Genomic DNA, 15684 nt, shown 5'->3' on the forward strand with positions numbered 1-15684 from the left:
CCCACAGGTCAAGCGATTGTTGAGAGAGCACATCAGACATTAAAATGCATACTTGATCAACAGAGGGGGGAAATGGAGGCTACACCACAGATGAGGTTGAACAAAGCTTTATATGTTTTTAATTTCTTAAACATCTCTGTAGCAGAACCCGATCCACCAATTTTTAGGCATTTTTCAAATAACACACATGCAAAATTGAAAGAAAATCCCCTTGTTTTGATTAGAAACCCTGAAACAGGACAAATTGAAGGTCCTTTCTGATTAATCACTTGGGGCAAAGGGTATGCTTCTGTCTCTACAGGTGCAGGAATTAAGTGGGTCCCTGTGAAAAACGTCAAACCATATCACTCCCAAGAACGTGTTGACGAGTCCAAGACCGTAGAAGCAAGTACGCAGACGTGAGCCAAACAGAGAGATCGCGGGTCATGTCTGGCATTCCTTGTTCATCGGTGGAACCTACAATCTTCTGATTTTTATGCTCTTTATAGATGTGTTAATTGTTGGTTTCGTAGAGTTCTTTTTGGCAAAAACAGGGATTTTTGTTTCTTATGTTATAGATCCTCTCTATGGGATTTTCAAAGGTGAAATTTTATTTTAAGGTCAAAAGCAACATTTCTGAATTGGTATATATGGGTGGAATTTTTGCCAATAATTAGCTCATGAAAAAGGATGGAGCAAAATCAAATGATATGCTGGTATTGGTTGGGTTTAATTGCTTTTTGCTGTGCAGATTTGCCTGTGGAACAACCAAAACCTAATGTTGGGTGACCTTAGCCAAGGCAGCAGGCTCAGATACCATATGCTTGTCTAATTCAGAACCAGAAAAGCCTTTCTCAACCTGCCTAGTCGGTGTGCCAGTAAACAATTTGCCCTTGGTCAAAAAACAATTCAATAGAGGTGAAATTGACAGTGCGGGCGATCCTGTATTAAATTTGAGTATTTGGGCGAAAGAACTTCCCAAGGCAGTATCTGTACCCCAAGAATTAGTAATCCTTGGTTCTTTAACAATGGATTTTTGCATTATGTTTACAGCTAATGATTGGCGAGAAGGTGATCCTCCAAAGTACAATGTTACTCCCCATTTTTCTGCATACGGGAATTCGAGTTTTTGGTGCAATTATTCAGACAACTGGGATGTGTTTTCCAAGGAGGACCAATATCCACGACAATTGCCAAAAGGATATTGGTTCATTTGTGGAGATAGGGCTTGGCAGGGCATTCCATCACGCCTTGAAAGTGGCCCTTGTAGCATTGGAATGCTCACTGTCATAGCACCTACAGCTAAAGCAGTCATTAAGAAGAAGAATAGGGGGACAAGATCTGCTAGTTACTATGATGAGGAGTGTAAGAGTGATTTCACGCCTTGAAATGCTGGGAAAAGGGTTTCAGCAGGCTTGTTTTAACCCAACTGGCTTCAGCAGTGGCATTGAAACAACTAGGTCAGGTTGGATGTTGGCTGAGTAAACAAACTAATGCCACATCCACTGCCATCAGTGATATGCTGACGGATGTTAACAGCGTTAGACATGCCACTCTTCAAAATAGAGCAGCAATTGATTTTCTTTTACCGGCACATGGACATGGTTGTGAGGAATTTGAAGGATTGTGTTGTATGAATCTGTCAGATTATTCTCATTCAATACACAAAAGCATACAAAAGCTAAAGGATTTGACAGCTCAAGTTAAGGAAGATGGTGGATCATGGTTAGATAACTTGTTCCAAGAATGGAGTTTTGCACCTTGGCTAAAGAATCTTTGTAAAATACGTTTATGTGTGTTAGGCATTTTAGTTACGATACTAGTAGTAATACCTTGCATACTTCGGTGTGTACAACACATGATGGGCAAAGCTATCAAACAAGTTTTTATCATTCAGGAAAGAGAGGTAGGAAATGCATTCACAGAGAGTTCTCAAACTCTTACAGAGTTAGTGGATGAAGATATAGAGATGGACAAAGATTTAGAACTAAGACCTTGGAATCGGCAAGACAATTTTGAACAATGACTTGTAATTGCTATCAAATATGACTTATGTGCTTTGAACTGATTGGACCTTCACAGCAATAAATTTGTTGTGTTGTAATATAGCTATGCTTAATGCGAACAAAAATGGTGCTTTAAGCAAGTAATAAGCAGAAATATTATAGGAAAGCTATGAATGCAAGGTAGTTAATAAACGACAAGATTATGACAGTTTCTTTCAGTTGAAAGAAGAGGGGGAATTGTGGGATTCCTTAAAATCAGAGCGTTTTGGGCACATTGCAAAAGGCAGGCCTCAGAGACACCAGGATGGTGATTAGAGCTACGCAGTAGCTATAAGATTTGTCAGCAGAAAAATTATACAAGAAGTAGAAAGAAAGAACAAATAGAACAATAGTCTGTGTATTAACGCTTGGATAGAATAACTTCCTAAGTTGCAGGAAAGTATATCTGGTGAGATATTAGGAAGGTCTAAGCTTAATAATGGAGCTCTGTGCATTGTATCTTGAGGCTTACAAGCAAATATTGTATTCAATATAAGAAAGCATTGTTTTAACTAAAGGTACATGTGCTTGTAGTGATTGGATAGAACTACTGTCAATATGCTTTTGCTATGTGTGACTGGTCAAAGTGTTTATAAAGTAAGTTGTAACATTAAGTTCTTGGTCTGTTGCCTGGATGTGAGCTGCTGGCATCTTCCCATTGTCATAACCCTGTAATGAGACTGATGCTAAAAAATAAACAGCTCGAGACGCATACCACAGCAGTCCAATCCAGTTAGTGACTTGGATGTAGCCCCCAGCTGGCGATAAAGAACCTTTGAAAAACTGGCTAGGACAGCACAGCATTTTAGGAACATCCTCGGGAGCCATCATGAGCCATCTCCTTGCTGAAGATAGGTGCTGTTTTTAACCAGCATTTGATTACAGCAGGTCTGTTGACATCCATTTTGTGTAATCTAAAAATAGCTTGTTCAGCTAGGGAGTGAGGACATGCTCCCTACAGGTCCAGGGAGCCTGAGGTTATGGCTTTGCTATGTTCAGAAAGCATCTCTCTGCTTAGTTTTAATCCAGCTGGACTGAGTACAACTATACCCCAGTAGAAACAGAGTTTAGAGTGGGTTCACAAACTGAGCAAGTGTCCCAGCTTCCCAAGAGGTTTCTAAATCATGAAACAGTCAAATCTGGCCCTAGCCTGGATGCTATATTCAGTTCACTTTGCCTTTGCCTTTGTGATGTGACTGAGGAGTGAGAATACTCTTCAAACCAGAGCTACAGAATTCCGTTCTATTGGTAACCTGTTTGTACATGCTATTATTTATTATGTACTTCTCAAGTATTGTTGCAATTCTCCAAAAAAGCACATCCTGTAATTTCCATGTGTAAGTGACTCCTGTGATGAAGGACTTGTGACTTCTTGGACAGTTACTTTTTGTAATTGCAGAAGAAATCTCCTATTCACCCCAAATAAATAGAGTTTTACTGCTATTTAAGCCCGACTTTCTGCTGAACATTCCACATTAATGCTGGTTTTGAAGATGATACCTAAAGCTGCTAGGGTTGTTTCATTGATGGACAACATCCTTATAAACTCAGTCTTTTTACTTATACGTTGGGAATTTTCTCCGTAGTTTGGCCTGCTATTTGGGATCATTCACTTTACTTCCCCTTTTTATGATGAAAGTGTATTACTGAATCCCACGGGTCCTTCAGGATTTGCTCCAGCATATCAGTTGTCAGGACATTAAAGTTGATAATTTTATTAAGTGTCTGGGGTTTGTTCCAAATTCATCACTGCTTTGCATTAGAGTAGGAGCTGAAGAGGTAGGATGTTAGCTTTTCCATTTCATAACTTAAAGCAGCAGGTATTTTTGCAGCACATTTCCCCTAGGCTAGGGCGCACCTTTCCAATACAAAGAGTTACCCCTGGGACAGGTGAGACCTTTAGACACTCAGGTACACTTTTGTCTGTGTTGATTTTAATACATGGGTGCCACACAAAGGGAAAGTTTTCTTTTTTCTTATTTAAAAATCAAGACTAATCCCCTGTAAAGGTATTTTAGTTGTAAACCCAAGGCTTGTTTTCTTTGAGGAGGAACTTTAATTTCCTTTCTGCCTTCAGTTTAGTACCTTTTGAAATTGCCTCACCTTTGTTTCCCTGCTTTCCTTCTTACAGTGATGACGCACCTGAAAGGGATTTTTACTGGACGATACCCCAGCAGGGTTTGAACCATGATCTGTTGCTTTGGAAGTCAGAAGTTATAGAGGCCAAGTTTGCTAGGCTTAGCATGAAACATTTGTGGACTACAATTTTCCTCCCGCACACAGCTCAATTTGAGAGATTTTTAGGATCTCCGGCAAACTTGTTACTGTTGTGAGCTTGAGGGGGGATGGCCATCAGGGATAGTAATTGGGGACAGCTTGCCATGCTGTGCTTCAGCCTGTTGTAAGAGGGAGCAGGGCTTACTCCGTGGGGCGGGAGCAGGCAGAGTTTGTGCAGCAACAGCTCTCCCAGCCAATTGCAGAGATGCTCGGTGCAGTGGAAGCATTTGTGGCGCTTCCCCTGCTTTTATTTTTAATATGCTCTTCCCTCCGTCCCGCATCAGGTGATGTCCTGAAGCTTTCGCTCTGGTTTGTGCAGTAGAACTTGGTTAAACCAAACATGTGCTGTTCAGTCATTTAGTTGTGACCTGTATGTGCCAGGAGAAGGTTCTGTATTTTGTTTCCTTTGCCTTTCTGAAATACCGTGCCGCAGTGTCAGCTCTGCAGTGCAGCTGAGCGAAACGTCTGAATTTCCATGCACACTATTTTCAAGAAGACTTAGGAGACACTGAAGAAATCTCATTGGCATTTACTGCAGTTTGCCAACACCCATTTTGATTAATGAGGCTGGAGTAGAGGGGGAGCGGAGAGCTGGAGAGCTGCATCAAATGGCACCGAGCTGCGGCTGCACAATCAGAAGCGGCTAATGCTGGTGTCAGTGAGGATGCTGGGCTTGGAGTGAGGATCCTGCAAGGCAGCCTGGCACCCTAAAGAATTGGGAAGAGGTTGAGGAGTGAATGCAAACACAAAAACTGAGGACCAGAACTCTGGTCCCACCTTCCAGGTATCTAAAACAGCTGGAGGCACTGGATAATGGTATGATGGAATAAAGGGATCTCTGAATTTCCTCTCTATTACTGTATGTTTTGGAACAGAGGAAAAGGCAAAAAAAAATTGTTTAAATTCAATTCTCCTTTTCTAAGCAAATTGTTAATTGTTCACCCCTCCTTCCATCTCCAGCCTAACTCTCAAGTTCATTTGACAGGGTGCAGGCAGTGTCTGCTGTGATGACAGAGCCCAATATCCAGTACCAGCAGCTGAGTTCCAGGTAAGACACACGTAGTGTCTCTTTCAAGAGAGGTTCTTAAACTCAGAACCCTTTGTGCTGCTCAGTACCTTGAGCTGCTGTGTCTGACAAATGCCTGAATTTAGCTTTATGGTATTTCATACCCTACAGTCTTCTTTGCGTCTGTATTTCAAACACTGCCTTACCCAAAGCTGGAAGCAGAAGCAAGGGACTTCTTATACAATAGGGAATGCTGGACAGGACAAACGCAGATCAAGCCAATATAGCTAATGCTACATTCTCCGTTTATTCTTTATAAGATGGCAGTTTATATACACTTCAATATCATTTACAAATTGTGAGCACACTATCATTGGTCAGCAAACATAGTTTGTCTTTGTCTTAAGGTGGCTAGAGTTCCACACTGCAGCCCTTCACCAATTCACACCCAGAAAACTCGTTGATACTGTGGTTACCTTAACATAATTTTGAACTGCGCAGTGACTAATTTCTTACTGTGTCAAAGGCTTCTCAAAGGCCTTACCAAGGCCCATTATCTGAGGCCTAGACTGGGGGTAGCTCAACCTTCGCTCGAAATATAAATCGTGTCCTCTCTCTCAGAAATCCTGCAACAGGAAGCCCTGTTGCTCAGCCGCCAGGCTAGGAGGCAGGTGAGGACATTGACCTGTGGGCACACCACAGACCATGGCCCCCTAGGGGAATGAGGAGTCTCCTTTCCAAAGAATAAGCTCACTGAGAGATTGATTAGTTGTGGCGTTTCCAATGTGTAACTGAAGAAAGGTAGAACCATCCCTTTGTTTAGTGGTCAGCATTACATTTGTCCTTTGGTAACCTTTTTCTCTTTAAGAATGGGGAGTATCAGTTGAAAGTCAGTCCTTTGCTCCTCTGATTTTGTAAAAATGGGTTGTGCAAATGTTGTATTTACCATTCATTCCTAAGAATAGAATATTTGTATCAAGAGAATAAAACACACATTATTTTTGGAAGGCTACAATACTTGTGTTGTCATGTCTCGAATCACCAATAATTCTAGATAAAAATAATTAATATTTCATTGTGCTCAGTGGTAAGACAGCTAGCGTGGTCTAATAATGTAAAGTGCTCGCAACTAGAAGTTCTCTACACATCTTTAAAAATCCACCCCCGAAAGAACAAAACAAACCCCAAGAAACTCTAACCCCCAAAGCCATAAGGGGCCTAATTTTGGTTTATTTCTGAGTGCACCCTAAGGACACTCCCCACTGCAAGCTGCTGAACACGGAGTTCTTTAGCAAGCCAGAGCACTCATACCCATGCTTAGATGTTCCAAGGTTTATGTGTGTGGGAGCTGTGCCCTTGGGTCAGATGCCAACAAACTGCACAGTACCTGAAAACCTAATTCAAGTGTCTGCAACCTTCTCCCTGCTGGAATCTCCCCAGGAAGGCATTTTTAATTTTTGCCACTCCTGATGCAGTACCTGTTCTACAGTAATTTTGACAAATATGTTTACTTCTACCTGACATCCGGGGTGCAAGATCCTATTTTAGTTCCTCTGTGTCTAGTAGAGACTGTTCACTTGGGTTTGCATGTGGCACTTTAAGTAATGGCAGAGAAAACATCACAGCTTTTTAAATTCCTTCTCTTAGCTTGGCTCTCATCCGTGCTGTTAATGCAGGTAAATGAAGTGCAGTCACGGTGGGGGGAAAGGGCATAGGAAGCAGGGAAGCCATTGATTTCAACATCTTCTTTACAAGCTTCTCACATGAAGTTGTTTCCTCTAGGAAATTCTAGTCAAAGATGTACATGTGCAGTCTCATGTTTTTCCTAGAAAAAGCTTCAGTTGGAAGGAAAAAAACCCCAACATCTACAGCCATTCCAAGAGAGATGATCTAAGCAAAAGCAAAGCTGAATTTGACATGCTGTAGTTTCTTGAAGGCAGCTGTGAGGTTTGTTTGGGTTTTTTTTAGGTTAAAAGCATGTTTTCTGCCTTAGAGCCACATAGATTTTTATTTTATCTCCTTCTGCTTACACTCCTCTTATCATCCATGTGATTTGCAATACTTACTTTGCATAGGCAGAGTGACTGATAAATGATGATCCATTTATGTCTCAGTGGAGGTTATTGTGGATGCTTGGATGCTGCCATGTTCTTTGATTTAACTGGGAACATAGCCAGGTTCTGAGTATGCATGGTATGTGTTTTGTACTAAAAAGAAGATGAGGGAGAGAAAAGCATAAAAACAAGTGGTGCGGTCACTGTTTTAAATTCTAAAAGAATAATAAGTCTTGGGGTTAACTTGGCAGTTAACTTTTTTTTTCCTGATTTCAGGCTACAGCTGTTGGAGTTAGTGGGGGGAAATGTGTTGTCATATGGAATAGCTTGACAAAAACCAGCCTTTCAGTCTTCATGGTGTGAAGGTAATGGTGGGTAGTGAAAAGAACTGCCTGTTGGATTACTCAATCTGTTGGCACTTACCAAAGGTGTCAGCATTTTACACAAAGAAAAAAGATAGACAATAACTGAAACAAAAGGCTTCTAGGATTCTCTATGGTAACAAGTGCATGTCTGTTTATAAAACCTTATTTGAGTTCTGGGGGATAAAGTACTTTTTACAAAACATTTCTTTTATATCGCAGTAGTGCTTTAAACTTAATTTTAAAAACAGTAGTTTTATATAGTAAAGGAAATACAGTAAAAACAGCTTGTATTGAAGTAATATCTAAAGCTCCTAAATTTGTTAAAAATGTAATTTAACAATAAATTTCCAACCTCCCAGTCTGGAAAAGACAAACTGTATGACCACAGAGAGTGGAAAGAGCAGCTCCCCTTCCTGACAAATTCAGGGTGGGATTGCCCCTTCTGTATTTGCACTCCCAGGCTCCCTTCAAGGGTGGGATCTGCTTAAGTCCAGTCCCATAGAGTAGAGAAAATGATTCATTCTTGAAAACTCCACTATTGCTTTGATAGTCTGTTTTAAAGGTCTATTTTACTTTTTTTCTTCTGGTAGATAATGAATTTAAACTGTAGCAGAGAGCTCTGAAGGAATTGTTTCCTGTATCTGATTTCTGAAACTGTACAAGTCTCTGTATTTGCTCAGGTCCTGCTGGTCTTCTCCACTGTGATGAATCTACACAGGACTCTTTCAAGCTTGCCATGCTGGTGTGGCAGCCTTTGCACCTTGGCAGAACCTGCCAACTGATGCTGGCAGGTAGCACTTGATCTACCTTGCACTTGAATTGACAAATACTTAAGTTTTCTCTGGTTTGGTGTTTGGTTTTGGTTGTTTATTTTTTTAATTTTAGATTTTGCAGCTTTATCATTTTACAGAACAATGACATTTAATTTTCTAGATACAAAACCAATTGTCATAAAGTCACACTGCAAAATCTTTTGTCTTGGGAGAGCAGCAAAGATAAAGTGGCAAAGTATACTGAGTATACTGGCTTTAAAAAGCTTTTCTTCCTATTCTTGGAAAGCAATTGGACTTCTTTCCATCTCCCCTGAACTTCCTGTTCTTCATCAGTAACCTCCCAACAGATAATGGTTGTCCTTATATCCTTTCAAAATCTCCCCATCTCTATCATGGGCAGGAGGCTGGAATTCTTTTGTTCTGACCTCAGATAAAAAGTCTTGGGACATGACAGTGAGAAATACATAAGGCAATTGTTAGAGGGCTGTTTTGGGGTCTAATAACTACACTGGGCACTGTTATTTTAAGCTTCTGAGTTGTAATAAAACAAACAACATTCAAAGGAAGAACTGTCAAATGTGGAGACAAAACTGTCCTGAGGATGAGTGTGAGGGTGGTTAATGTCTGTCTCCTCCGGGCACTTCAGCTGACCATTGAAATGTGCTTTGTGTTTATTCAGCGGTGTCACCATTGCTAATTTTCTTCCTTCACTGAGGATTCGGGCATAGGAATGCCCCTGTAACAAAGCAGTGCCTTCACTTTCATTCTGTTTTTCTCCAGAGAGGTCTTGAGGAAAATGTCAGTTCACCTGAAGCAGGTTTTGAATTTCTCTGGTGGAAGAGAATCCATATGGATGCGATACTTTAGTCAGAGAAAGAGAAGCCAGATAAAGTTCCCCAGGTGTTGCTCTGGGGAGTTTTGAGATGCCTAAGAGAAAGACTAAAAACAACCTTGCAGCTGGTGTTTTGAACGGCTGTTTTCTCATCAGATGTTTAGCAAAGAGTGTCTTGTGAATTAGCCAATGGTGCGAAGAGCTGCTGATTAAATGACTAATCAGATCACGTTTAAATAGAATGGTGTATAAAATAATGGGTTTCTAATAAACTCGGATTAACCTTGTGAAGAGACCTAGAGTCCATGTGTGGCCTCAGTTCCACTCCTGACTCAATGCACAATCTCTGTGTGACTGACCCCTGCCAGGGGCAGGAGCAGAGATTTCCCTTGGCCGGGGCTGGAGCCCTGGAGTGGCAGTGCCTGAACAGCACCTTACTGCCAACAGTACCAGCCTCGATGGCTGCCCCAGGGCGTGGCATTCGGCCCTGCACTTGCTGCAGGAGTCCCTGCCTGGGTTCCCTCCTGGCCAAACCTTTGCACCCATCTCAGAACCAGGGCAGTTACCAAGGGGGCCGCCTCAAGTGGTTGCCAGGGACCTGAGGCCATGGCTGCCCCAATTGTGGATGCACGATGCTGATGTCAGAGTGGCCATTGTGACCCGTGCAAGCAAGGTCACAAAAGAGAAGGCTGGGCTCAGGCCGCGTGTCAGTGCAACCTGACCACGGGAGGAGAAGGCAGGGCAGGGACGCTGCTGCTCAGGGACCAGCGGAGCCCCACAGCTCGGGGCTCTGGGCCTGTGCTGCAGGCTCCCCTGCCTCTCCCTGCCCAGAATCAGCGGAGGAACAGCCAGAGCGGACTGCGGTGTTCCTCGAGGCGACGACGGGAGGAGAAGGCGGACAGGAGCAGGGCTCACGCAGGGCTCAGCAGGGAGTAGTGCCCTCGTGGCTCTGGGCCTGTTCTGCAAACTCCCCACACTCTTCTGTCTCCCAGACAGAGAGAGAACCAGCACCTGGAGGAGACTGTGACCTTTCTGGACAGGGACTCACCGCTGACGGCTGCCATGTGCGACAGCAAGCAGGAGGGCCCTGGTGCCAGGGAGGCAGGTGAGGGCAAAGCCGCCCTCCCAGAGCCGGGCCCAGGGGCTCCTGTGGCAGGCGTTGTGTGGGGCCCAGAGCAGAGGCAGGGGGAGGCAGGAGCTGCTCAGCCATGCCGCGGCTGGGAGCCTCCTTCCTCCCCAAGTGGGGCCCAGCTGGGCCAGGGGGCAGCTCTTGGGACACCCATGCCCACAATGGGCCCTGCTCTCCAAGGCCTCCAGCCCTGCCCATCAGCCAGGCAGGCAGGCAGGGACAGAGCAGCCCTTGGGGCCGATGCTGCTGCAGCCAAAGAGCCCCGCAGAGGTGCTCATGCCCGCTGCCATTGGCTCTGTGCCCTGCAGTGTGCATGCTGTGTCGCCGAGCAGAGGCTGATCCGGACATCTGCGGTGACAAACTGGAGAAGGGCGGATTCTGTGCCCACGTGTTCTGCCTGGTGAGTGGCTCCGGGAGCTCCCTCCACCATTGCAATGGGCAGTTCCTGCCCCTCTCTTCTCATCTGTTCCTCCCCTCTGCTGCAGTTCTTTGCCACTCTACTTTTTCCTCAAGACAACGACCATGTTGGACTCATGGGATTTCTTCCTAGAGATATCCAAATTGCAGTGCGGCGGGCAGCACAAAAGGTGAGAGTCCGATGCAGGCAGGGAGATTTGTGCCAAGTGAGGTTTGCCAGAGCTTAGCCCAGACACTTGGAAGGAAAGGCCTGCCCTTCCGGCCGGCTGTGGGACAAAGTCTGGCTCCCAGCAGCTGCACAGAGGCTCTGGCACAGGAGCCCCCCTCCTCCACCAGACGGCTCTGTGGGCTGAGACCCAGCAGCGGCCACATCCTGCACCCTGTCCAGAGCGCTGGGGCTGCCTGGGGAGGCCCCGAGGCTGCTGCTGATGGGGCTGCTTGGCTCTTTCCAGCGCTGCTGCGTCTGTGGCCACAGCGGGGCAACCATCATGTGCTGCATGGAGGACTGTGACAGATGGTTCCACCTGCCTTGTGCCAAGGAGGGCGGCTGCGTCACACAGTATATTCCATATTACAGGTACCTCCTCCCCACTCCTGGTCACTCCTGGCAGAAGATCCAACATTTCTCACTTTGCCCATCCATTTTCCTCCAGCTCCTTCTGCCCTGAGCACTGTCCAAAGCAGGATGTTGAGGCAACTCCAGAGCCAGGCACCGATTGTCTCATCTGCATGGAGCCAGTGGAGGATAGAAAGACTTTCAGAACCCTGGTGTGCTCAGCGTGCAAAAGGGCCTGGTTCCACAGGGACTGCATCCAGGTAGGAGCCCTCCCCTCAGCCCCAGGGCAAAGCAGGTGTTCAGCAGCACCAGGGCCTTGCTCACCCTGCTTCTGTTTGCCCTGCAGGGACAGGCCATGTGTGCTGGTGCTTTATATTTTCGGTGTCCCCTGTGCAGAAACCGGATGGTATTCACTGTCGAAATGATCATCCTGGGGATCCGAATCCCCTTCAGGTTGGTGTCCTTCTGCCTGCCTCACAGGACAGGAGCTGCAAGGTCTGTGGACTGCCAGTCCCTGCCCCACCAGTCCTGTCCCTGCCCTGTCCCGTGGGTCTGGGCTTTAGCTTCACGCACGCCTTGGAAAAGTACGGGACGAACAGCAGGGACAACCTATACCTCCGTGAGAGGAAGGCAGCAGAAACTCATCAGCTTCTCCTTTCTCCATCAGACTTCCAACCTGGGAGGACAACGATGCCTACGCGGATCTAGGAGAGAGGCACAGCAGGTGCAATGCCAGGGATTGCCTTTACCCGGGAGGCAGGGAGGAGGCAGAGGAAGAGGGGTAAGTTGGGGAGCTGCACCTGAGGCTCTGCAGGGTACCCGTATCACTTCAAGGGCTCAAAGAGAAAAGAACTAGAAGAGCTTGGCCGGACACTTTGGGTTTATGGCACTTTGTCCTCAGTGCCATAAACCCATTTGCTTCCCCAGGCCCTGGGAACTGCTCCTGTGCTCCTCCTGCGCTGCTGAGGGCACCCACAGGTGCTGCTCTGGCCTGAGAAACAGCGTACAGAGCTGGGAGTGTGACAGCTGTGCTGGTCTTGAAACGGGTATGAGGCAAAGCACCCGGTGTCCCTGGGCTGGGGGCAGTGCCCAGGCTGGGCCTGGCAGAGCCCGTCTCCTCCTGAAGGGCTGGGGTTCTGCTCTGGCCAGGCTTGCCTTGAGCCTGGGTGGTCTTTGACATTCCTGCTTGTCCTTACAGCCTCCAAGGATGAGCCTGAGCTCAGTGGCCCCAGCCCGACCAGTCAGTCAGGAGTGGAGCCTGCTCACGACTCCACAGAATCTGAGGCCATCAGCCCCAGCTCCCATGGCCCGGTGCCATTGGGGCAGGATCCCCAGGCTTCATCCGCAGAGACCAGCAGCCGCAGCAGCCACCAACGCACAGCACAGCAGCAGTCTCTGCCATCTCCCTCACTGGACACCAGCAGCCCCAGCAGAACAAGGTCAATGTACAGCAGCACCCCTGAGCTTGAGGACAGGGGCCATTCCAGACATGCTGGGCCTGGCCGCAGGCGCACCCGCTCCCACCAGCAAGGTCGGGCCCCAGATGGACCAGTCCGATCGAGGAGTCGCTCTGATGGCAGCAGCAGGACAAGACCAAAGACTGAGATGCCCAGGCAAAGAGAAACACCTTCACAGGCATCCTCCAGATTCACCCACTCCCACCAGCAAGATTGGACCCTAAGTCCACCTGTCCGGTCCAGGAGTCGCCGTGACAGCAGCCACAGGACAGCACCAAGGACTGAGACGCCCAGGCAAAGAGAGACATCGCCAGGGACGTCCCGCAGACACAGCCTCTCCCACCAGCAAGGTCAGGCCCTAAGTCCACCTGTCCGGTCCAGGAGTCGCCGTGACAGCAGCCACAGGACAGCATCAAGGACTGAGACGCCCAGGCAAAGAGAGACATCGCCAGGGACGTCCCGCAGACACAGCCTCTCCCACCAGCAAGGTCAGGCCCTAAGTCCATCTGTCCGGTCCAGGAGTCGCCGTGACAGCAGCCACAGGACAGCATCAAGGACTGAGACGCCCAGGCAAAGGGAGACATCGCCAGGGACGTCCCGCAGACACAGCCGCTCCCACCAGCAAGGTCAGGCCCTAAGTCCACCTGTCCGGTCCAGGAGTCGCCGTGACAGCAGCCACAGGACAGCACCAAGGACTGAGTGGCCAAGGCAAAGGGATACTCCATCAGGGACATCCCCCAGACGCAGCCGCTCCCGCCTGCAGCGCCGGGCCTCGGATCAACCTCTCCGATCCAGGAGTCGCCAGGACAGGAGCAGGAGGAGAGCAGCAAGCGCTGAGAGGCCCAGGCGCACGGGAACACCATCAGAGAGTTCCCATAGGAGCAACCGCTCCCACCAGAGGCGTCGGGCCTCAACTGGGACCTCCAACAGCAGCACGTAGCTTCATCTTTTCTTTCTAGTCCATCTGTTTGCTGCCAAAAGTGAAGGTGAGAACAGTCAATACAGAGACCTTGAGACTTGCAGGTCTGTGAGAAAACCGTATTAGCTCTTGACATTTCTACTGGCAGGAAAGTAGTCTTGTGCTAAATCCCTTGATTTCTGCCTTACCATGTATTAAGTGAAAAGTCACTTAAATGATGTAGCTAATAAAAAAGGACTTTTGTTCCGGCCTTTTGATCCAAGCTGAGATGTTTCCCCACTGCTCACTCTGGTAAAGTGAACCTCTCCTTTATGGGTCTTGCATACAGTTAGGGAGACATCCAGAACAAGGTGGCTCCTTGGGAAACTGTTTTTGGAAAAGACATGCGCTGTTTTGCTATCCTTGAACAATCTAATTTCAGTTTAAAGGACTTGTTTGGAGCTTCAAAGAACAAACCAGAAAAGATTGTGGAAATACGCTGGGACAAAGAGGATGCACAGGACCCTGCCCCCAGGTGACCATTTGGGACCTTTGCCCGAGAACAACGCATCTCAGGAGTCGAGCGCGTTCAAGTTTTCCTTCTTTGGAGACACAGAAGAGTTGGGCATCAAAGAAGGTAACAGCAGGACCCTTCTCACAATGCCATTTCTAAGGAAGAGCTTCTGGCAGGCACTGTAGAGCATTGTGGTGTAAAGAAGGTCAGGACACAGGAGATTTTCCACAGCAGAAGACAGTAAGTAGGCAGAAGCATTTTGATCTTCATTTCTGCTTGCCAAGGCTGTGGTACATGAATGAGAGGTAACTCATGCTTGCATCTCAGGAATTCTGAAAGGCATGCTTTGAGAAGGCATTGGGGTTTTTGGTGAGTGGTGAAAAACCTTGTTGTCATGCCCTGAATCTCTCAAACAGGGAGAAAGATGGCACACCAGTCATATCAAGTTTCAGAGAACCCAACGAGACTTTAAAGGAAATGTGTGTTAATGGAGAGAGAGGAGCAAAAGCCTGGAGCTGACCGCAAGATCCACGAACATTCTCTTTGCTACTGAATTCTCTTCTTGGACCTATAGAAGAAGGAAACTGATCGACACATGATGGTTGGGATGTTCCAACCGCAGATAAAATGAGGCCTTATGAAAGAGGATGAAACAACATTAAATCAAGTCACAGTCCTGTAGGAGAGAAAAGAAACCATGTGAAGTTATCCAAAATATTTAAAAAAAACAACACAACAACACAAAGCAACAAGCCCCCCACACTTGTGCTGAATTCAGAAGGTATTCAGTGTCTTCTGAATGCAACGATAAAATGTTTAAGAATACAGCAGAGATCCTGAGAACAGAGTGGAAAATCCTGGAGCAGAGATGTACCTCAGAAAATCTGGCAGAAGCAGATTCTGTCCTTCCTACATCTGTCTTCTCCACTGTAAGTATTTGTCTTGAAAGGAGGAATTCTTCCTGACAAGTGGAGGAATAATCTGGATGTGGCTTTGTTTCTTTTTCGGTGCTGTTATAGCAGTCTTGCAGACTCGGAACAATAAAGCCGGTAAAAGTCGCATGGCAAGAGGATTCACGTTTCCAAGACGGCAGCTCTGAGGGTGATGATGAGCCTGAGACGTGAGACACTGAAACGGACCAAGAAATGCAAGTTCCGTTTCTATTTGCTGTCTACTTGGCTGTAGTAGTTGGATGCTGTGGGAATATTAATAGCAGCACTCAGGGAATGGGAAACTGAGATTGCACAACGCTGAGCAATGAAAGTCATCTTGGAAAACCATTTGTGCTGCCCAGAGTCAAAACTCCCAGCAGCCCATGTGATGTGAAGCTGAATATGAAAAGAGAGGCGTTGAGCGCAAGAAATTAACGGGCTCATTTTGGT

At 46.7% G+C, this 15684-nt stretch overlaps 1 pseudogene; it reads left to right on the top strand.

Moving 5' to 3' along the window:
- Nucleotides 1-14933, top strand: part of LOC144247031 (E3 ubiquitin-protein ligase PHF7-like) — a 31532-nt pseudogene extending 16599 nt beyond the window's left edge.
- Nucleotides 14934-15684: the final 751 nt, after the last annotated feature.

Source organism: Lonchura striata, chromosome 12 (assembly GCF_046129695.1).
Source record: "Lonchura striata isolate bLonStr1 chromosome 12, bLonStr1.mat, whole genome shotgun sequence".
Classification (NCBI taxonomy): domain Eukaryota; kingdom Metazoa; phylum Chordata; class Aves; order Passeriformes; family Estrildidae; genus Lonchura; species Lonchura striata.